This window comes from Mus musculus, chromosome 11, assembly GCF_000001635.26.
Source record: "Mus musculus strain C57BL/6J chromosome 11, GRCm38.p6 C57BL/6J".
Classification (NCBI taxonomy): domain Eukaryota; kingdom Metazoa; phylum Chordata; class Mammalia; order Rodentia; family Muridae; genus Mus; species Mus musculus.
In genome coordinates, this window is record NC_000077.6 from 95,801,621 (window position 1) to 95,824,467 (window position 22,847).

Sequence of the window (22,847 nt, forward strand, 5' to 3'; positions counted from 1 at the left end):
AGTGATTTGTGTGTGTATGGGTATGTACATGCCACACCACTGTGGGTGTCTGGAAGTTAAAGGACAATTTTCAGGAGTCAGTTCCCTCCTTCTACCCTATGAGTGAGCCCCTGGGATTGAACTCAGGTCACATCGGGGTGGGTGACAAGTACCCTTACCTGCTGAGCCACTTCACCAGTCCATTGCATAAATAGCTATTTTCGTCTTTTTGTTTTGTTTTGTTTTTTGGTTTTTCGAGACAGGGTTTCTCTGTGTAGCCCTGGCTGTCCTGGATCTCACTCTGTAGACCAGGCTGGCCTCAAACTCAGAAATCCGCCTGCCTCTGCCTCCCGAGTGCTGGGATTAAAGGCGTGCGTCACCATGCCTGGCTCTTAAATAGCTATTTTCAAGTTTCAAATTTATTATTGAAATAAATCTACAATTATAAAAGTTTATTTCTTTGCTGTGTTTATGACTGTGCACCACGTCTGAGCATCGCCCAGGGAGACCAGAGGAGGGTATCAGACCCCCTGGAGCTAGAGTTAAGAACATTTGTGAGCTGCCTAGTGTGGTTGCTGGGAACCAAACTGGGGTCCTCTGGAAGAATAAGGTGTTTTGTTTTGTTTTTAAAGATTTACTTATTTATTTTATGTATGTGAGTACACTGTAGCTGTCAGATGGTTGTGAGCTTTCATGTAGTTGTTGGGAATTGAATTTTAGGACCTCTGCTCACTCCAATCAGTCTGCTCCCTCAATCCCTGCTCACTCAGGCCCAAAGATTTATTTATTATTCTACATAAGTACACTGTAGCTGTCTTCAGATGTGCCAGAAGAGGGCGTCAGATCTCATTATGGGTGTTTGTGAGCCACCATGTGGTTGCAGGGATTTTGAACTCAGGACCTTTGAAAGAGCATCCAGTGCTCTTAACCACTGAGCCATCTCACCAGCCCACAATAAGTGTTCTTTACTGTTCATCAACCTTCCTAGCCCTAAATTTACAATGCTATTGTTGGCAAAATATTGAGGTACGTGAGACAGATCTCTGACAGTATATAGGATAAATGCTCGGAAAGCAAACCTCTCCCCTCAGCTTTGGGGTCGCCACTCCCACTAGGTAATAATTCTTACTGCTTTCTTAAACATCCCTGCAAAACCAAAAATACTCTCTTTTAGAGATTCTGGTTTTTAAGCTTTAAAAATTACATTTAGGGCTGGTGAGATGGCTCAGTGGGTAAGAGCACCCGACTGCTCTTCCGAAGGTCCGGAGTTCAAATCCCAGCAACCACATGGTGGCTCACAACCATCCGTAACAAGATCTGACTCCCTCTTCTGGTGTGTCTGAAGACAGCTACAGTGTACTTACATATAATAAATAAATAAATCTTTTTTAAAAATTACATTTATTTCGTGTGTGTGTGTGTGTGTGTGTGTGTGTGTGTGTGTGTACACATATGCCACAGCATACGTGTGTGGATCAGATGACAGTTTCTGGAGTCTGGCCTCTCCTATCCTGTGGGTCCTACGGATCTCAGGCTTGGAAGCAGGCACATTTATCTCCTGGGCCACCTCACTGGCCCTCTTTTAGAGCAATATATATCAAGATTTGGTTCACAGAGCACCAACGTCAGAACCATCTGCACCGCAATCGGGGAGAGACTACTCTGAAGGATTTGCCAGCTGTGTTTTTCTGCAGTAGGGGAGAGAGGGGGAGATTTCTGGAGGTTCCCATTTCTACATAAGAAGACTGAAACCAAGCCTGCGCAAACTCCTGTTTGTTCTAGAACCCAAGTTACAGGCACTCTGAACCTGACCAGTGTGGTTGTTTGAATAAAAATGGCTACCATAGACTCCCAGGGGCTGGTGTTATCGGAGGTGGGGCCTTGTTGTGTCACAAGGAGTGGGCCTTGATGTTTCAGAAGCTCAAGCCAGGCCCATTGTTCCTCTCCTCCCACTGCTTTCTAATATGGATGTAGACCTCTGAGCTACCTCTCCAGCACCATGTCTTCCTTCATGCCACTATGCTTCCCAACACAGTGATAATGGACTAAACCTCTCAACTGTAAACCAGCCCCAAGTAAATGTCTTCCTTTGTAAGTATTGCCATGGCGTCTCTTCATAGCAATTAAAACCCTAAGACAACCAGTGTTGTACAGACCCCATGTGTGTGCCTGTGTGTGGGTCCTTATTAACAAACCCCTCTTCCAAATGGAGTTGACCTGGTAACACACTTGTGAAATAAAGCATGCAGAGTCCCCTCTGTTGCAGTGACCAGGGTGGACAAGGATCCTTACAGCAACTCCCTTCCCCTACTCTTTGTCAAGAAGAAGTTTAAAAGTAGTTCCTCCTGTTACAGGATGTTTGAACCTGTTTCTAGTTAGGGTGTGGCTCAGACTTTAGCATACACCATTAATCCCTCTGGCTGTAAAATACAGACATGCCCTTAGTAGATACCTATAATCCCAAATAATGAAGGTAAAGTTAGTTTGTAAAGGGAAGCAACCATGTTTGAAAGTGATGTCTAATTGAGTGGCAGACAAAGAGATGAATCAGAGAAAGATTTGACATGTCCAACTCTCACAAGGAAAGGGAAGCTACTTAAGAGAGAGACAGCACAGGAGAAGAGAGTATAGCCCAGGAATACAGTAGCGCTTGTGGAGACAGCACAGTGGAGTTGAGAGGGAGAGTAGAGCAGCAGAGAGGGAGGCAGAGACAGATTTACCAGGAGAGTTTTACAGAGACAGATTGAAGAGAGAACAAGTTAGACACAGGTGAAGACAGACAAGCAAGAGAATGGGAAGGAGCCAGTAGATTAGAAAAAAAAAAGATTGCTAGAGTTAGTTCGAAGCCAAGCAGAGCAATTCAGAGGCAAAGAGAAGTGCCAGATTGAGTCAGCTTGGAGAGGAGTTTGAGCCAGAAGAGCTGAGTTGAACCAGCCAGCTAGAATCAAGAAAGAACAAGAAGGGCGAGCTTACTCAACAGCAATTCTCAGAGGCCGAGAGCATTTTTTTTTTTGCCTAGGTAAACTTGTACAGAGCTCGAAGCTTCCAGGCCTAGGCCTAGGTTAGCAGACGAGGCAGTCAGCTCAGAGGTGACAAATGATCCAGGAGAATAAGGGCTCCATATGCAGCCTCCCTTCCTGTTTTCAGTTTAGCTGGAGAGAGAAGAGCTACAAAGAAGGGACCAATGGCCTTTGGCAGGTATGAGAACATGGTCAAAGAGAGACAGAAGTTCTCTCCATATGCTCCGACAGGAGAGAAGAGAAGCTGGGCAAAATGAGGAGCAGAGAAGATATGCCTCAGCCCCTTTGGGCCACAGATTGGAGTCTGAGCCCTAGCCCCCAGCTCAACACGTGCAACTGGTTTGAGAGGCAAGAGCCAGAGTTCACAATGATCTCACACCCAAACTTTCTGTCCATCATCCATCAACTCTGCTTTCCTCTAAGTGACAACTCCATCCATCCAGTGTCCCCATGGCTCCCTGCAATCCAGGCTGGGTTCCCATGGCTCTCGAACACCCCTGGGGTTCCTGCCTGAGTCCTTGCACTTCCCTTTGCAGAAAGCCACTTCCCTTCACGTCTGCAAGGTTGCACCCACTTCCCGCCCTGTGCTCAGCATCCTGTCAGGGTAGGTTCCTCTACTTCCGGATAGGTAAAGGTCACCTGTGCCTTTGGTTGCTTCATGTTTCCCACAGTATCTGTGATCGTATGGTATCTGCACACTCCCCAAGCACTTCCCTTTGGAAAGGAGCTCCCTGGTGTCCAGGATAGAACCAGATACAGGTGGTTCACCCTGGGCATCAGCTCATGAATAACATGAGTGACTCCCCTTAACAGCCCTCAGAGACTCCTCCAGAGCACTCACAGGGTCCAGGAGCTTGGTCTCATGGACCTTGGCATTCCTGCTGTCTGTTACTGGGCTGCAGGCAGTTAGAAAGGCACAAGGGTAAATCTCACAGGACAGTGTCAGGTGCCAGGTTGAAACAGTGCCTCATCTCACCATGGGGCTGATAGGGAACCTAGTGGGAGGGGGAAGGAAGGCCTCCTGCAGAAAGGGAGTGTCACAGGGCTCCAGAGGAGCAGGTAGAGAGAGGGTGTGGTCTCTGCCCTCAGCTGCCAACTCACAGCAGATACCAAGCTGGGGGATTAGAGGACAGCAACAGCTGTCAGAACCCAATGTCCGCAAAGCTTCAGACCTGCTGTCCCCTCCCTCCCATTTCCGGGCTCTGTGCCCTTAACCTGCCCTTGGTTCCCCAGATGAGTCATCAAGTTCCAGCCCCTAGGGTTCCTTGCAGCACATCCCTAGGGGAAGTTGAGAGGCTCATGCACGCCATTAAGAAATAGGCACAGGAGGGCAGGAGGCTCTAAAGCCATCCGCAGCCTGGGTGAGGGTTACCCAGGGCCCAGTCCTTGCCTGTTGAAGCCTCCAGTCTAGGAGACAACCAAAGCTCAGCTGAAACCCAGCAGCTCAGCTAACAGGCAGTTTGAAAGCAAAGACAAAACAAAACAACAGCAAACAAACAAACAAAAACCTCCACAAAACAAACAACAAAACAAACCAACCCTCAAAAAGAATGAAAACAGGTGTGTACTCTGCTTGAAACTACCTCTTTGATGAAAACCAAATATCTCCAAAAAATAACAAGGGAAGAGGGAGGCAAGATGGTGTAGCGGGTGAAGGTGCTTGCTGCCAAACCTTGACAAAGTGAGTTCAATTCCCTGGGACCCACACAGTAGAAGAAGTGAACCAGCTCCCTCTAGAAACGGTGCACCATGGCCTATGTGCGTACACATAGACACATACACACACACTAAACATAAGTGAAATAATAAAAATGTTAAGAAGGATACACAAAGGCATTAATTCTCACTTTAAAGATGCTGTGTGGGAAACTAGGTGAGCTGCACTGGCATCATTGCCCCTTTGAATATTCAACTTCCACGGGTAGGAAGATGGCTCCACAGTTAAGATCACTGACTCCTCTTCCAGAGGACCTGGGTTTGATTCCCAGCACCCATATTGTAGCTCACAACATCTGCAACTCTAGTTTGAGGGGATCTGATGTCCTCTTCTGGTCTCCATAGGCACCAGACACACATGTGGTGTACATGCAGACAATACACCTGCCTTAGTTAGGGTTTTACTCCCTGAACAGACACCATGACCAAGGCAAGTCTTAGAAAAAACATTTCATTTGGGGCTGGCTTACAGGTTCAGAGGTTCAGTCCAGGATCATCAAGGTGGGAGCACGGCAGAGTCCAGGCAGGCATGGTGCAGGCAGAGCTGAGAGTTCTACATGTTCATCTAAAGGCTGTTAGTGGAAGACTCACTTTCAGGCAGCTAGGGTGAGGGTCTTAAGACCATACCTACAGTGACACACCTACTCCAACAGGGCCACACCTCCTAATAGTTCCACTCCCTGGACCAAGCATATACAAACCATCACAACACCCATACTCAGTAAACAGTAAGTCCAAAATATTTTTCTTCCTTATAAGTTGCATTGCGGATAGACCACCTTCAAAGACTCCAGTACCTTGGCTAAGGGTATAGCTCAATTGATACAGTGCTTGCCTGGTAGGTACAAAGCCTTTGGTTCAAGCCCCAGCACTGCATAAGCCAGGTGTAGTGGTCCATTCATTGTAATCCCAGCCAGCACTCTGAGGTACGGGCAGAAGGACTGAGAGTCCAACGTTATCCTTGACTATATTATAAATTTGAAGCTAGCCTGGGCCACAAGAGATCCTGTCTCAAAACAAACAACAAAGTACTTAAATAGTTAAAGCATGCATGACATCAGACTCCCAGAGGATCCTATGAAGACCCACAATTCCCTCAGCTTACAATGGGGAAACAGGCCTGGACTGGGTAAAATGTGCTTTAGACTGTGTTCCAGACTTGAAGCCCTTCGGAACTTGCTACTGTCCTGGTGTGGCCACCTCTCTGAAAGGCTCTAAAGCCATCCGCAGCCTGGATGAGGGTTACCCCGGGCTTAGTCATTGCCTCTGAAGCCTCCAGTCTAGGAAACAATCAAAGCTCAGCTGAAACCTGGCCTTAGTCATTGTTCTATTGCTGTGAAGAGACAGCATGACCATAATGACTCTTATAAAAGAAAGCATTTAACTGGGGGCTGGCTTACAGTTTTAGAGGCTCAGTCCAGTGTCATCATGGTGAGAAGTGTAGTGGCATGCTTGAGCTGGAGCAATGGCTGACACCATCATCCTGATCTGCAAGCAGAGAGACTCTGGTCCTGGCATGGGCTTATGAAACCTCAAAGCCCACCCCCTAGTGACACACTTCCTCCAACAAGACCACACCGCCTAATCCTTCTAATCCTTTCAAACAGTTCCACTATGCGGTTGACTGAGCACTCAAATAGATGAGCCGATGAGAGCCATCTCCATTCAAACCACCAAGGCCAGTATGAGGAAAGTGACCATGATCCTATGAGACAGCAGAAATCTGAGACCCAGCATGGTAAACGGCTGTCATACCTGGGCTCGGGTCTGAGTTCACCTTAGGTCACTTGATACATTTTTCTTTTTTAATTTCCAGGGCTTTGGTCTCCATGTCTGTAAATGAAGATAATAAAACATCAGCAGCACAGGAGATGAACCATGATGTATGTTACTGCTGAGAACAGCCTGACACACAGCTACTATTATTCTGCCTGTCATTCCAGTTATTCTTAGAGGATCACACACTTGGATGAAATAGCCACAGGGACATTGAAAGGACAGTCTCCTCTCCTTCCAGGGGCAGGCAAGATGTCATCTGCCTGCATCCTAGACCTTCCCTCTCCTGCCACTCATCCTCCTACCAGAAGCTCACAGCTGGCAGGTCTCTCTCTCTCTAGTCATACGAGTCTCCCTGCCATGACCTGGCTGGCTGGGCTGGATAGCTCTTCACACACCACAAGCCCATCATGTGGTCACTGGCCTCAGCCTCCAGCAGTGCCTGGAGCCCAGACATGCGAGGCAGGCTGCCCGGGCTTCCTCGGTAAGAGGCCCCGCCACTCCCTGTGGCCCTCTATTCTGGGAGCTGTAATTTACACATGTTTCCCCACCCTATTTGCTATCTGTAGCCACAGTCACAGCTCCCAAGGGCCCTGCCCATCCCCAGCTAACTGGCCTTTCATAAACAGTTTTCAAGCTGCCCTGCTATCTTAGACACTGGGGCTCAGGGAGGAGGCCTGCCACCCTGGGAGGACCCCAGGGAGAAGCTGGCTCAGTGTGGGCTACATTGAGGAGTCCTTACCCACAAGAGACAGGGATAGCATCCTCAAAGCCTGACCTCAATGTCTGCTGGGCTGGGTGGGGTGCAGAGCAACTGAGAGCCTGTCATTACCTGCCCTCCACCCCAACACACATGCACACCCTACACTGTAGGAACTGGGTAATCCTGCCTGTGTTCTAGAGCTCAGCCATGGGGTCATGGAGAGAGAGAGAGAGAGGTTGATTTTGTGTGTGTGATGGGAGTGAGTATGTGTATGTGTGTATGTGTATGTGTGAGAATAAATGTGTGTGTGTGTGTGAGTATGTGTGTGTGGTGACAGGGATGTGTATGAGTCTGAGTGTGTGTGTATGAATGAATGTGTGATAGATATATGTGTGAGTGTATATGTGAGTGTGTGTGACATGTGTTTCAATAAGTATGTGTGTGACATATATGTATGTGAGAGTGAGCATATGTGTGTGAGTGTGTGAGGGTGTATATGAGTATGTATGTGAGTGTGTGTGTGTGTGTGTGTGTGTGTGTGTGTGTGACAGGTATGTGTGAGAGTGAGTCTGAGTGTGTGTGTATGAATGAGTATGTGATTGGTGTGTGTGTGACATGTATATGTATGAGAGTGAGCATATGTATGTATGAATGTATGATGTGTGTGTGTGAATGTATGTGTGTGTGAGTGTGTGACAGGTGTGAGTGTGTGACAGGTATGTGTATGTGCAACAGGTGTGTGTATGAGTATGTGAGTGTATAAACCGGTATGTGTGTGAGAGTGAGCATCTGTGTGTATGAGTGTGTATGAATGAGTGAGTGTATATGTGTGCTGTGTGGGTGTGTCCTTTTCTACCGCCCCTGTCACCTCAGAACCCTTCCCCAGCTCTGCCTCCCCTCAGCACTCTTCCCTCCCCTCACTTCCTCTTGCTCTCTGGGCCTCAGCTTAGAAGCTGCTCCTCATGGAAGTCTTGCAGCCTGACAGCACAGCACATACACGCATCTCTCCTGACCTGGGATGGGCTCCCCACGGGCACAGTGGCCTCATCCGTGCCCTGGTCTGTCTCCCTGGGCAACTGAGAGCACTCCCCGGATGGCTCCTCTTTTGTGTTTCCTTTGTTTCCTAGCACTTGGCAGACAATAGGCCTTCAAGGAAAGGATTTTTGAAAGGCTATGTATAAATGAATAAGCAAAAGATTCCTCTGGCCACTCTGGGATGTGTGAGTCTCTTAGGAGGCTCTCAGGGATGGAGACTTGGGGTGGCTCTTGGTTACTTCGAGCCCTCCATTTTCTAGGATAGCCCAAGCTCCAATGTCCGGATGTCTTCCTGTTTGTTTCATGAGATAGGGTCTCATTTAGGTCAGGCTAACCTCAAATTTGCTTTGCCACGAAAAGTATAATGATCTGCCATCCTCCTGCATCCACCTGTGTGCTAGGATTGCAGACGTACACCACTATGCTCAGTTTATGTGCTGCCAGTAGCTGATCCCAAGGCCTCGAACTCATGGATCTGCTATGTATGCACTCTCCCACTGAGCTGCATTTCTAGACTCCACTGCTTATGTACTTTCGACTTCAGGGTTCTGTCCTTCGGTCCTTTGTGTCTTACAGGCTTGCCATACTCTCTGTCTATCCTGACCTGCAAAACACAGTTACTCTGGCCACGGGCTTGCTCAAGGGAAACCCAGGGTTTCTGAGAAGTTGCTGTGAACAGTCTGGCATCCTGAGACTGAGGGTGGCAGGTAGAACGGGGACCGTGAGTCATCAGTATTCCTGTGTGACAGCTTGGATGCCCATCTGATGTGGCATTCATTGTGTTCTACTGGAGCCTCCCCGGAATGGGTTCCAGACCCTCTCTCCTCCAGGGCTGGAAAACATGGTCCTACAGCAGCTTCCAGCCTCGGAGACCAGGAGACCCACTCCTAGGAATGAAGTCAAGGAGCCAAGATGTAGGGCCCCGGCCTTTTAGGGAGACAGCAACAAGGCCCCTGCACGCCACCTGCCCGCCTGCCCACCCCCACCCGCCTTTCTGGTGGGAGATGGCCAGACCTAAGACCACTGAGGATAATAACTTTGATGGCAAAATAACTGAGATGAGAACAGCCGCGTGACCCAGCCATGTCTGCATCTCAGGACCCCTGTCCTTGCTGTTTCTGGCACCAGCAAGCTCCTCCCCTGACTGCTCCTTTCCCCGCCCCCTGCCCTCTTCCCTCTTTTTCTTTTTTTTTTTCTTGTGATTGTCTATCAAGACGAAGTTTCTCTGTGTAGCCCTTCCTTTTTTTTTTTTTTTTTTTTTTTTTTTTACTTCTCTCCTCTCTCCTTATTTCTGTTTGGCAGAGACAAGCCCCCAAGCCATTAGGTTGAGGGATCCCCCAGCCTCAGCTTCTGAGACGCTGGGATTCCAGGCTCGGACACCAAGCTGGAACTGTTTTCTGTTATCAATCATTCTACCATTTCAGATGTTTATCAATTAATTTATGCTATCATCCTTTCATGCATATTATATCTGTGTGTATGAGTGCAGACTCACCAGGGCTATGATGCACATGTAGGGATCAGAGGACAACTCCCAGGGTCAGTTCTCTCCTTGCACTGTGGCTTCCGGGAATTGAAGCAGACCTACTGTGACACAAGGACGTTAGCCGGATGAGCCATCTCGCTGGGCCCAAGTCTTTGTTTAAATGTTCCCTTTTAGGTGAGGTGTTCCTGGATCATGCCACTTTAAGTCATTACCCCCGCCCCATGTAAGCGCGTGTGTGTTTGAGACAGGTCTCACACACATAACCCAGGCTGGACTTAAACTCTGATCTTACTTCATACTACCTAGGTTCACAGGCATGTACCACCCTTTGCCCACCATTAAATCTCCCACCCCAAATCTCGCAGCTCACACCAGCAAGTATTCATCTCTAAGGCACCTGAGTCCTCCTCAGATTGTGGCCCTCTCAAAGCCAGCTTAGGTGGAGTGTGTCCAGGCTCATTCGTGAAGGACGAGCAAGCCTGGTCCTCTCTGACGAGGGCCTCTCAGGGCTGCAGGACTCAGCAGCTGCTTGCTTGCCCTAGGCTCAGGGCCTGTGAAGGCAGAGTCGCAGCCTTGGAACTCAGCCTTGGAAGTGATGGCCCTTCACTTCATGCTGGAATGGACACCGGAAGGTGAGCATGTCAAGGCCCCTGGGAGACAGTCACCTCTGTCAGCAGCATGCATGAGGCACAGAGAAAGCTCCCAGGAAACAGGAGTAGAAAGAGAATGAAAATTGGAGCGGTTACTGTAACTCACATCTGTGGTCTATGCATTCAGAAGGCTGAGGCAGGAGAATGAGGGGGTCAAAGTCTGGCTTGCATAGAGAATTTGTGGTCAGCCAGGGACACATAAGGGAGAGAGGAAGAGATATTGAGAAACAGAGAGAGAGAAGTCATTTTAGCATCATTATATGTAGTTCAATTTTTAGTTCTCTTGGGGATTTAGCAGCTGTGACCATTAGCTTATCCCAAAGGACCTTAAAGGCACCCAGTGTTCTCCCTGCCACCCCCTCCTGCACTCTTACAGTCCACACAAACCCAGCCAGCTGTGTGACTGTGGGCACATTCCGAAACACACTGGCCTATTGTGTAGATGGAAATACACACAGATGTAAATAAGCACCACAATGCAGGGCACACCCACCCGCAGACAGAACCATGCTGGGCTGGCATGTGCTCACACCCTGGGGACGACCCATGAATCTCCCTGATATCACAGTGTTTGTGGGGCTATGGCGTGGAGTGTCTGAGAGCACACAGCCAGTGTTGCTAGAGTGTTGCTTAGCCTAACCAGAGAAGCCACCCTGGGGTGGCAGTGCCAAGCTGGGTCACGTGCCTAGACAGCAGGTTTACCATTTGGGCGAGAGATGCTTCAGGACCTTGCATGCAGAGGAAAGCATAGAGGGGCTGTTTTCTGTTTATATTGTAGAGCCTGTATTACCCAGCAGGGTGTTTGTTTGTTTGTTTGTTTCAAGACAAGGTTTCTTTGCATAGCCCTGGCTGTCCTAGAACTCACTTTGTAGACCAGACTGGCCTCAAACTTAGAAATCCACCTGCCTCTGCATCCCAAGTGCTGGGATTAAAGGTGTGCACCACCACTGCCAGCTAGTTTTGTTTTTTCAAGCTTGAGTTACCTATCAGTTTTTAAGCTTTCTGCAGTGAAGAAAATTTACAAGAAAACTAATTTGCAGGCTGAGTATGGTAGTATACACCAATCCCTGCACTTGGAAGGGAGAGGGGAGAGGCTGAGGTGTTCAAGGCAAGTCTCAGCTATATGAGATCCTGTCTTCAAATATATATGTATATTTTATATACACTAATAACAATGCTATTACACATATATATAGATTTTATATATGTATATATACATATATACAGTTTTATTACTGTATGTATATATACACATTGTCTTAGTTAGGGTTTTACTGCTGTGAATAGACACCATGACCAAGGCAAGTCTTGTTAAGGACAACATTTCATTGGGGCTGGCTTACTGGTTCAGAGGTTCAGTCCATTAACATCAAGGTGGGAGCATGGCAGTATCTAGACAGGCAGGCATGGTGCAGGCAGAGCTGAGAGTTCTACATCTTCACCTGAAGTCTCCTAGTTGGATGATTGACTTCCAGGCAACTAGGCAAGGGTCTTAAGCCCATGCCCACAGTGACACACCTACTCCAGCAAGGCCACATCTTCTAATAGTGCCACTCCCTGGGCACTATACAAACCATCATTCATATGTGTATGTATATATAATTTGTGTGTTTTTAAAAATATTTTTAAAGATTTACTTTTAAGTGTATGGGTGTTTTATCTACATGTATGCTTATGTATCACTTGGGTGCTGGGTGCCTGCAGTTACAGATGATTGTTAGCCACTGTGTGGGTGCTAGGAATTGAACCTGGTCCTCTGAAAGAACAGCCAGTACTTCTAACCACTAGACATCTCACCAGTCCTAAAAAGATGGTTTAAAGATTCCTTTATGTGTGTGTGCCTGAGTGGGTCTTATGTGCACCACGTGCACTCAGGTGCCAGAGAGGCCACGAGAGAGCATCAGTTCCCTGAAATGAGAGTTTCAGGCAGCTGTGAGCCATTTAGTTGGATGCTGGGGACCAAACTTGGGTCATCAGCATGATCGATGCCACTTTGTATTTATGACTTTTTGTTTGTTTGTTTGTTTAGTTGGTTGGTTGGTTTTTCAAAATAGGGCTTCTTTGTGTAGCCCTTGCTGTCTTGGAACTAGTTCTGTAGACCAGGCTGGCCTCTATCTCTGCCTCCCAAGTGCTGGAATTAAAGGTGTGCAACATCAATGACAGCATATTGGTTACTTTTCTATTGCCCTGACAATACACCATAACCAAGGCAACTTATAAAAGTGGCATTTAATTGGGAACTTGCTTGCAGTTTCAGAGGGCGAGCCCATCCATGGCTAGATGCTGCCATGGTACCAAGTTGAGAGCTGATATCTTGATCCACAGTGCAGAGGAGAGGGAGGGAAGGGAAGAGACTGGGCTTGGTTTATGCTTTTGAAGTCCCAAAGCCTATCCCCAGTGACACACCTCCTAATCCTTACCAAACAGTTCCACCGACTGGGCTCCAAGCATTCAAATATATGAGCTCATGGGGGCCATTTTCATTCAAACCACCACATGTTCTTAACCACTAAACAATGTCTTCGGCCCCTGCGTTGCCTTTCTTTCTTTGAGACATCTCATGTAGCCCAGGATGTTCTTGAACTCCTGATCCTTCTGCATCCAACTCTCGAGTATGGGGATTACAAGTAAGCACCCTGACTCCTGACTTTAGCACTAAGGTTCCAAAGGTACCTCCAACACCCCCGAGTCATTTGCAAGCCTTAGATTCAATGCTAATATGGAACCGTGGTCTCCTTGAAGCCAATGGCTGGAACCTGTGTCTCAGGAACAAATAAATGAGAACAAAGAAGAAAGGCATTGCATGGCTAGAATCTTTTGCTGACTGGACTATCCCTTTTCTTGCATAGCTGCTTCCAGAATATCAGCTGATTTCAGGAGCCCAACCCCAGCCAAGCCTTGTGCTCCCTCCTCACTTGCATGACCTTAGACTCATCATGGCCTCTCAGACTCATGTTCCCCATCATGAGAACAGTGTGTTCCATAGCAACAAGGCTGCTAGAATATGAAAGACTCTTATTCTGGATGAGCTCTTATTTTGGTGTGCACATCTGGAATCAGGCCCGAGGAACTGAAGGTTCCAAGCCACTGGTGCTGCTGGCTCCTGGTTACCATCGACATTAGCTCTACCCTGCCTCGGGGAGGGGTGATTCCTGGAGGAGCACCTGGCTCAGGGGGAGGAATGAAAATGTCTCAGCCAGCCCTTCTTATGTTGGTGCTAGCCCAGTCAGCCGGCTGGGTGCAACCTGACTGAGGCCGGCTGCATCTCCTTCAGTATCACTCACACTGTAGGAATGGAATAGATGAGCCTTACAGTCGTTCGGACCACAGTTATTTTTAATACAAACAAGAAAATGTTAGTTTTCTTTTTTACTGATTAAACTTGTTATGTGGCAATTTCATTTGAGCATATAATTTATTTTATTTTGTTGTTGTTTGTTTGTTTGTTTTTTGAAACAGTGCATCACGGTGTAGCCTTGGCCGGCTTGGAATTCACTTTGTAAGACCAGGCTGTTCTTAAACTCACAGAGCTCCAACTGTCTCTGCCTCCCAAATGCTGGGATTAAAGGCATGTGCCAGCACACCTGGCCCTGTTCCAACTGTCTAACGTGTGTTTACACTCGTCCATAATGGGATTGTGCCCACATGCCCATGTGAGCACGTGGAGGTCAGAGGACAACTCGTGGGAATCCACTCTCTCCTTCTACTCTGGGTTCAGGGGATCGAACTCAGGTTGCCAGACTTCTCAGCGGGTACATTTACCACGGAGCCATCCATCTTTCTGGCCCAACATTTATTGATCAGCTCTTATAGATCAGGACTCAGTTGCGCATGTCAGATACCATAAGAGTAAAACCAGAAAGGTCTCTGCATGCTGTGGGGTAGATAGTCTAGGGACAGTGAGGTATTACTTACCAGGAGAAATACCTGGGGCTGGGGAGATACATATGAGGCGCTGCTCCCGGGAGTCAGCAGGTAAGCATCCTTACAGACATCTTACAGGAAGAGCTAAGTCCTGAACTCAGCAAGGAATCCTAACTCCAGGCAGAGGTTACAGTATGTGCAAAGGCCTAGGAGCAAGAACCCTAAAATAATTGAAAGAGGGCAAGTGTGTATGGAATTGTAACTTCCACTTGTGTATGGAATTGCAAACTATTGCAGACACTTCCAGGAACACAAGCACTAGGCGAGGACAGTGGACACTGACTCCCTAAAGGTGACACTTCTCAGTGAAGAGCTGGAGGGTATGAGGGCACTCAAGGCACAGGAGTGGAAAAAAAGACATGTGTGTTAGTCAGGGTTCTCAAAGGAACATAATAGATAGAATGAACTAATTAATGTATTAAAAGGGGATTTATGGGACTGGAGAGATGGTCCAATGATTAAGAGCACTGGCTGCTCTTCCAGGAAACCTGGCTTCCATTCCCAGCACCCACACGGTAGCTCACAACCATCTGTAATGAGATCTGATGCCCTCTTCTGGTGTGTCTGAGGACAGCTACAGTATATAGAAAATAAATTGTTTTTTTAAAAAAAGCCAGGTGGCGGCGGCACATACCTTTAATCCCAACACTCAGGAGGCAGAGGCAGGCAGATCTCTGAGTTCAAGGTCAGCCTGGTCTGTAGAGCAAGTTCCAGGACAGCCAGGGCTACAAAGAGAACTCCTGTCTCAGGGGTGGAGGGGGGTCAGAGAATGAAAGAAAAAAGAAAATAGCCTCTTTAAAGATTTTTCTGACAATTACATTGTTTAGTTTCCCCGTTTAGGTTCTTCCAGCATCCCTCATTCCCTGGCATACCCTGTCCCCAACCCTGAACTTTCCAGCCTAAGTTTGTTAACCCCAGAGGCTTTTTAAAAAAGATTTTATTTATGTATTTATTTTATGTATATGAGTACACTGTAGCTGTCTTCAGTTATATCAGAAAAGGACATCAGATCCCATTACAGATGGTTGTGAGCCATCATGTGGTTACTGGGAATTGAACTCAGGACTTCTGGAAGAGCAGGCAGTGCTCTTAACCACTGAGCCATCTCTCCAGCCTGCTCTTCCCTATATAATCCAGACATTTTGGTCTTCTTGTTCTCTCTCTTCTCTTCTGCCATTTCTCTCTCTCTCTCTCTCCCTCCCTCCCTCCCTCCCTCCCTCCCTCCCCCTCCTCTCTTCCCCCTTCCCACTTTCCCCCTCCATGTCAATGACTCCCCTGATCTCCCTCAAGAGCAGCTTCCCAATAAACTTGCATTTAATATAACCTAATCTGGCTTGAATTGGCTCATTTCTCCAGTGAAGCTATAACTTATCACAAACCACTACATTAACATTAGAAAACCACGTGAGATCCTATAGTGGAGAGTATATGAAGGAGCAGCAGCAGCGTTCCCTTAGCACCGCTGCTCTGGAGAAAGACGAGGGACTGTTAGATGGAATGTACCCGCCTTCTACACCAGCTCACTCACCTCATCTTACCGTCTACCTGTCACGTGTGCAGGGTAGCAGTAGACCCATTTAACAGCAGAACACCGGGTCCACCTGAAGCCCGAAAGGGGGAAAGATCACACAGCCAGGGAGGAAGGCCAATCCCTGGACCTGCCTGCCTGCCTTCCCTGGACCTGCCTGGCTGAAACACAGATGGCATAGCCGTCTCCAGGGGGACAGCAGCAGCTTAGCTAGGTGTTCAATTCTGGTCCCCCCTTTTTTTTTCAGTACCAGAGATAGACCATAGGTCCCCACACATGCTAGATAAGTACTTTCTTTACCTTTGAGCTATCCTCAGTCCAGCCCTCTTCCGTTTTTTAAGACAGTCTCATATAGTCTAAGCTTACCTCTATCTAGCCAAGCTGACCTCAAACTCATTAAGTAGCGGACAATGACTTTGAACTTATCATTGTTATTATTATTATTATTACTATTAAAAATTGTGAGCTGGGCTGGAGAGACGGCTCAGTGGTTAAGAGCATGGAGTGCTCTTCCAGAGGTCCTGAGTTCAATTCCCAGCAACCACATGGTGGCTCACAACCATCTGTAATAGGATTCGATGCCCTCTTCTGGTGTGGCTGAAGACAGTGACAGTGTACTCATATAAATAAAATAATAAACCTTTACAAAATATATATGAGCTTAGGATAGCAATGCATGCCTTATTTATTTATTTATTTATTTATTTATTTATTATTCTTTTTGGGAGAGAGTTAAGACAGAGTTCCTTTGTGTATGCCTGGCTGTCCTGAAATTCACTCTGTAGACCAGGCTGGCCTTGAATCCTGAGTGCTGGAGTGAAGCCCATGTGCTACCAACACCTGGCCTTGATGCAAGCCTTTAGTCTCAGCACCCAGGAAGCAGAGGCACTCAGATCTCTGTGAGTTCAAGGCCAGCTTGGTCTACATAGTAAGACTTTGTCTCAAAAACTGAATGAATGAATGAATGAATGAATGAATGAATGAACGAAAATAAAGAAAAGAAGAAAGATCGTTTTGTAAAATGACAAACTTCTGACCCTCTACATGCCAAGGGCTGGGATTAGAGACCTGCACTACCACATCTAGTTTCCTAGACCTTTCAATTTTATTTTTAGTTTTTATTTTGAAACAGGATCTTGCTAAGTTACCCAGACCAGTCTTAAGGCCACTCTACAGCCCAGGCAGGCCTTGACCTTGCCATCCTCCTGTTTCAGACTTATAGGACTGTGCTACTAGCCCTGGCTTTCCCTGACACTCTTTTGAAAGGCCTGTTTTCTTGCCCAGTCTCCTCCAGACTGTAAGCTAACCTAGGACAGGATCTCCACCCTACTGAACATCCCTCTCCCAGTGCCCTACCCAGTCGATCTTTGTCTAATTTTATTTTTATGAATATGGATGGCTTGCCTGCATGTATGTCTGTGCACCATGGCATGCGTGGTGCCTGTGAAAACCAGAACTGGAGTTACAGGTGACTATGGAGCCGCCTTGTGGGTGCTGGGAATCAAACCCAGGTCCTCGGAAAGGACAGGCAGTGAGTGCTCTTAAGGGCTAACCACTGAGCCATCTCTACCCTCTGAGTTTTTGTTTAAAAAAAGAGAGAGAGAGAGAAAGACCACAAATTAGCATAGTATGGTTGTGATGCCTGGATAGCCAGAGAATACACTGTTCCCAACTTCGGAAGGATCTGGATCCGACCTGTGCTTTGTTGTTGCCCAATTCCCTCTGAGGACCAGTAGGCATGGGACAGCCTATTTGGATCCATAGAAGGGCAATTCAAAATCAGACAGGTTCATGTAGTTTAACGTGACAATTCGGTCTTCTCCACAGGGATTGGGCTGGGAACAGATTTATGCAGTGTTCCATGTGCCACCGGGCGGGCAGCAGACAGGCTTCTGCATGTTTGGGTGAGCCCAGGGACTCAGGCCAGAATATTTCAAAAATGCTCCTAGCCGTGCCTTCCTGAGGCTGCGGACCCAGGTGACTAGGCAGGCCGGTGCCTGTGCAGAAAAGGACACCCCGCCCAACCTTGCTCTGCTCCTAACCATGCCCTCTGGACCTGGCTGAGATCTGAGGGTTCCAGGGGACTGTGTGGCCTCTAGGCAGTTAGAGGAGGAACCTTAAGACTCAATCTCTGGTCTCTATTAAATAACAGCCAGCCTTTAAAACCGTAAGATCCTGATAATCTGCTCTAGTCGGGAAGACAAGGTCCAAAGGGACCTGATGTCACGAAAGTCCAAAAGCAGGTGTCCTCATTCCCAGCCAAACTGTTCTAGAGGCTGGAACTTAAGGGGTGTTCAACCTCATAAGGTAATACATAACTCTAGAGGCAGAGGCAGGCTGATCTCTATGAGTTCTGGGCCAGCCTGGTCTACACAGTGAATTCTAGCACAATCAGGGCTCTGTAGAGAGACCTTGTCTCAGAAGCAAAAACAAAACTAAAGCCAATTATGGTGGTCACACGGTTAACCCCCACTCTAGAGAGGCAGAAGTAGAGAGATCTCTAAGTTTGACTCCAGCTTCGTCTACAGAGAGTTCCAAGACAGCTAGGGCTATCCAGAGAAACCCTGTCTAAAAAACACACACACATACAAAAACAAAACAAAACAAAACAAAAAACCCAAACAAACAAAACTAATAGGCCCAAGTGTGCTCAGAAAAGAAAGTATTTCATTCAAGAATATGAGCCTCCTGCAAGACTTGGTGCTGTAATCTCAGTGTGGGCTGTGGGTACATAGGGGAGGGAGGATCAGGGGTTCTAGGTTAGCCTCAGCAACATAGTGAACTGGGGTCTGGCTTGGCCTACAAGAGACCCTGTTTCTAAACACAGACAGACAGACAGACAGACAGACACACACACACACACACACACACACACACACAGAGGGGGAGGGGCTGGGTTCCAGATCAGCCAGGGACAATATCAAGACCCTGTCTCAGAAAAACAAAATCAAAACGAAATAAACATGCCTCCATATCATCTTCCTATCCTCCAGGGCCAGCATCTTTTTCTTGACCATAAGAGGAAACTTCCTTTTGATTAAGCACAGCTGGTGAGATGGCTCAGAGGTTAGAAGCACCGGCTGCTCTTCCTAGAGGTCCCGGTTTCAATTCCTAGCACCCACATGAAGCTCACAACTGTCTGTAACTTCAATTCCAGAGGACCCAACACCCTCACACAGACATACATGCGGACAAAATATCAGTGCACAGAAAGTAAAAATAAATAAATTTTTAAAATGCAGTTGGGGGGGCAGGTCTAGGGATGAAGCTCAGCTCAGTTGAAAGAGGAGTTATTTAACATGCACAAAGCCACGCCCCCAGCACTTCATAACCAGATGTGGCATGGCACTCCAGTCCTATCACTCAGGAGGTAGAAGCAGACTGATAGAGGTCATACTACACATAGAGGTCATACTACATAGTAAGTTTGATACTAGCCTACGTTACATGAACTCCCATCCAAGGAGGAAAAGAAAAGAATGTCTCAGCTCCCAGTTGCATATAATGAAAATGACTGGCTCCTATATCCCTAGCATTCGGGAGGCTGAGCCAATAGGACTGGGAATTCTAGGCCACCTTGCCTACATAGGGAAATATCACCCCCCAAAAATACATAGATGTGTAATAAAACCTTCAGGTTTTGAGTCTTGTCTTTTGCCACTTCCTAGCTCTGTGACATACCCTCTATCTCACTGTGTAAATTAGGAGCTGGTAGCACACAGGGTAGCCACAGGAAGCTGAACAGAGAATTTCGGAATTGCTCATCATTGTCCAGGCTGGGCTACAGAGGATGTTTTCAGTCCTGGTAACAACTTCTAGCACAGCGCTTCCCAACTGAAATGCCTAAATGGGACACTTGACCACAACTCCCGCCTTTTTGTCCTCTCTGGCTTCACCAGGAGTCCAGATCTGTGTCTGACCACCTAGGATTGCCACGTCATGCCTTCAGGCAAGGTCCTTTCTAAATGTCCCTGGGTTTTTGTCTCTGTAAAACTGGAAATACTAAAGCCACCTGCAGAGGCAGTTGTCCAGACCACATGACCAAGACCCAGCTGGTTCCTGGAAAGGTTAGTGGTCTTCCTCCCTCAGGTGGGCCTTGTGAACTGAACCATTCCTTCCTTCCTAGAGCAGGTCATGACCTTGGATTCCCGGCTTCTTGGCTTTACCATTGGAACCTTGGGCAAGTGACTCAGCCTCTTCGTGAGGACCAGTTGGAAAGTTTGACTCTGGTCACCTGAGTCAAGGGTCATCAGAGACTTGAGCAAGCTCTGTCACCTCCGATAACTCTTCACCCCACAAGCTCTCTGCCAAGTCAAGTGACCCAAGTCCTAAAGTGAACATTGACCCTGGCTGAGCATGAGCCTCTGATGTCTGGACTGTGGCTCACTCTTCCCTTCCATTTCTGTCCCCATCTTTAGACACAAGGCTGATCATTCATTGGTTCACTCCCTGACAGTTAAAAGAGAAAAAAAGTGGAAAGACAGACAGGAGTATCCTGAAAGTTTTATCCCAGGGAGAAGAGATGCTGGGGTGGACATACGCCTCAGCAGTTGAGAGGGCTTGTACTGAGCCCCCAGAGTACCAGAGTTCAGTTTCCAGCACTCACATAAGGCAGCTAACCTCTATTACAGTCACTGCCTATATCTCCAACTCTGGGGGATATAAAGCCCACGGCTTCCGTGGGTCCCTGCAGGCTTGTGCACATATACACCATACACACACAGTTGAAAGTCAAACAAATCTTTAAAAAACACTAAGAGTGTCTATGTTTAGGCCTGAGACTACGTCAGAGGTAGGGCAGCTGTCTAGCATGCCCTCCAACACTGATACACTTATTTCACAGAGTTGGAGGCACGGCACGGGGGATCATCCCCATGATGGAGCTAGAAGGTAGACCAGGGCAGGAAAAACTCGAGATCATTAGTGGGGGCCAAAAGTCATCTACCAGCACTCTCTGACTGTATCAGTGAATTTGGAAAGGAGGCTGAAATTTTGCAAGAGAATCAGATTTTTTTTTCTTCCAAGACAGGGATTAGCTCTGACTATCCTGGAACTCACTCAGACTAACCTTGATCCACTTACCTCTGCCTCCCAAGTGCTGAGATTAAAGGTGAGTGCCACCACCAGAGCCAGCAAAAAACAAACATCTAAGGCCTAGAGGTGTCAGTGTCCAGATTAAATCCTGGGGTCTGGGTCACAGTGTTGAGTAAAACAGACATGGATCGATCGGGTGGTGGTGGCCCAATTCTTTAACTTCAAAACTGGGGAGGCAGAGGCAGGCTGATTTCGGAGTTCAAAGCCAGCCTCATCTACAGAGCGAGGTCTTAGACAGCCAGAGCTCCACAGAGAAACCCTGCCCTTTTGGAAGACAACAACAAAGGCAAACATGGTCTCTGCCCTCAATTTACTTAAAAAAGAGTAAAAGTGACAAGGGAGAGGCGCAGTATGAGGTCATGGGTAAGCAAACTGGGTTGGAACTCCAACGCTACGGTTCATCAACTGGATAGCCCAAGCAAGCTGGGTTAGCTCTTCCCAGTTCGATTTCTTCAGAGCCTCAGTGGCATCATTTTGGAAGGAGAACAAGGATGGGAGCATGGATCCAGACATTCAAATCTTTCCAGCCATCTACCCACTCCCCTCAAGTACACCTAGGGCTGGTTTAAGAAAGGGCATAGTGGCACACATGCCTTTAATCCCAGCGCTCAGAAGGTAGAGGCAGGAACTCGGGAGTAGACCGTCATTCTGGACTATACAGCAAGGCCCATTACTAGCCTGGGCGACAGGAAACTGTCTCAAAGGGGGGGGGGGTCTGGGGGGCATTGGAGGGCCGAGAACAGATACAACACAGATGATGAAGGCTGTGTGAGCCTGTCTTTGAGAAGGGTGTGGAGATGAAACTGCTTCTTTAAGAGGAGGGATTGCAGGGTGTGGGGACTCGGGCCTTTAATCCATCAAATTGGACATGGAAGCAGGAGATTTAGGAGCTCAGGGTCGGGCCTAGAATAGGTAGCAACAAATTATAAGAGACCCACCCTCCCACCCCGACTCAAGATAAAAGGCCCAGGGCCTGAGCACCGCTAGGTAGAGCTAGGTAGAATAAACACCGGTAGCCCTTGGACTTCAGGAAAGAGGTGAAGGGGCGCTGGCGTGTTAGAGAGGGAGCAGGGGCAATGGAGACGTCGCCCTCAAAGATTTGGGCGGGTGGTCCATCGTATCGGCAACTTTTCTGCCAATCTGCCTTCTGCTGGTGGAAGCACGGAGCTCTGGTATTCAAAGCTAGAGGATGATAGGAGAGTTGAAGGTAGACCCAGGCCAGGGTGCACCTCCTCACCCACAGATCCTGTTCTGTGACTGAAGTGAGGTGTCCTTGTGTTCGAACTCTTGGACAAGTCTTTTCTCCTGGGTTCGTCGCACCGGTTCAGAAAGTGCAGGTTTCACCTCCTCTCTTTTAATCGTAATCTAGTGTTCTGAGGGGTGGGAAGGAAGGGAAAGCTCGCCAGAGAGGAAGAGCGGGAACTTGGGAGAAAGCGGGTTTTATTTGCACCACAGTGCTCAAGTGTCGGTTCTCCAACTCCGAGTTTAGGCGGTGCTGGATTGGGAGAGCTTTTCCATCGGCAAGCCCGAGTACCCGGTAATTTGGGGACAGGGTTCCGAGGACTCGGCAGGATGCCGCGACTCCTCCCGGAAGGGCAGAGGGCGAGCTCGGAGCACATGGAGGGAGGGCTGCTTGGCGGGCCGGTCACCCGGCTGTCCCGCGACAAGGAGGGAAGCCGGGCGGTGGAAGGGCTGCCTGCAGAGTCCTGGCGCCGAGCCCAGCAGGAGGCGGGCAGTGTGACACTGACTCACGCACGTGCCCACGCGCACGCAGAGGGTGCCCCGCACCCACGCTCCTCGGACGGGACGCGCCACGCTCCACCCGTCCCGCCCGCCCAGTCTCACGGCCGCTCGCGCGGCCTCCGGGACAGCCCGGAGGCGTGGCTCCCGGGCAGCCCGCCCCTTTGATGTGCGCCGGCGCCACGGTGATTGGCTG

The 22,847-nt window shown here is 48.2% G+C and overlaps 2 long non-coding RNA genes across 5 annotated transcripts in view; both read right to left on the reverse strand.

Moving 5' to 3' along the window:
- Gm29933 overlaps positions 1–6,984 on the reverse strand; it is a 13,377-nt gene extending 6,393 nt beyond the window's left edge. For 2 of the 4 annotated variants that reach the window (XR_880171.1, XR_880169.1), the window contains exons 1-3: positions 6,797–6,984; positions 6,471–6,548; positions 6,116–6,203 (exon numbers count right to left, since the gene is read on the reverse strand). This is a non-coding gene — a long non-coding RNA (predicted gene, 29933). The remainder of the gene's footprint in view (positions 1–6,115; positions 6,204–6,470; positions 6,549–6,796) is intronic. The other 2 variants (XR_003949600.1, XR_003949599.1) reach the window with 2 other exon arrangements.
- A 15,350-nt stretch (positions 6,985–22,334) lies between these two features.
- On the reverse strand, positions 22,335–22,791 carry Gm38958 (predicted gene, 38958). Its single transcript, NR_164195.1, has one exon. It is a non-coding gene; the product is annotated as a predicted gene, 38958 (long non-coding RNA).
- Positions 22,792–22,847: the final 56 nt, after the last annotated feature.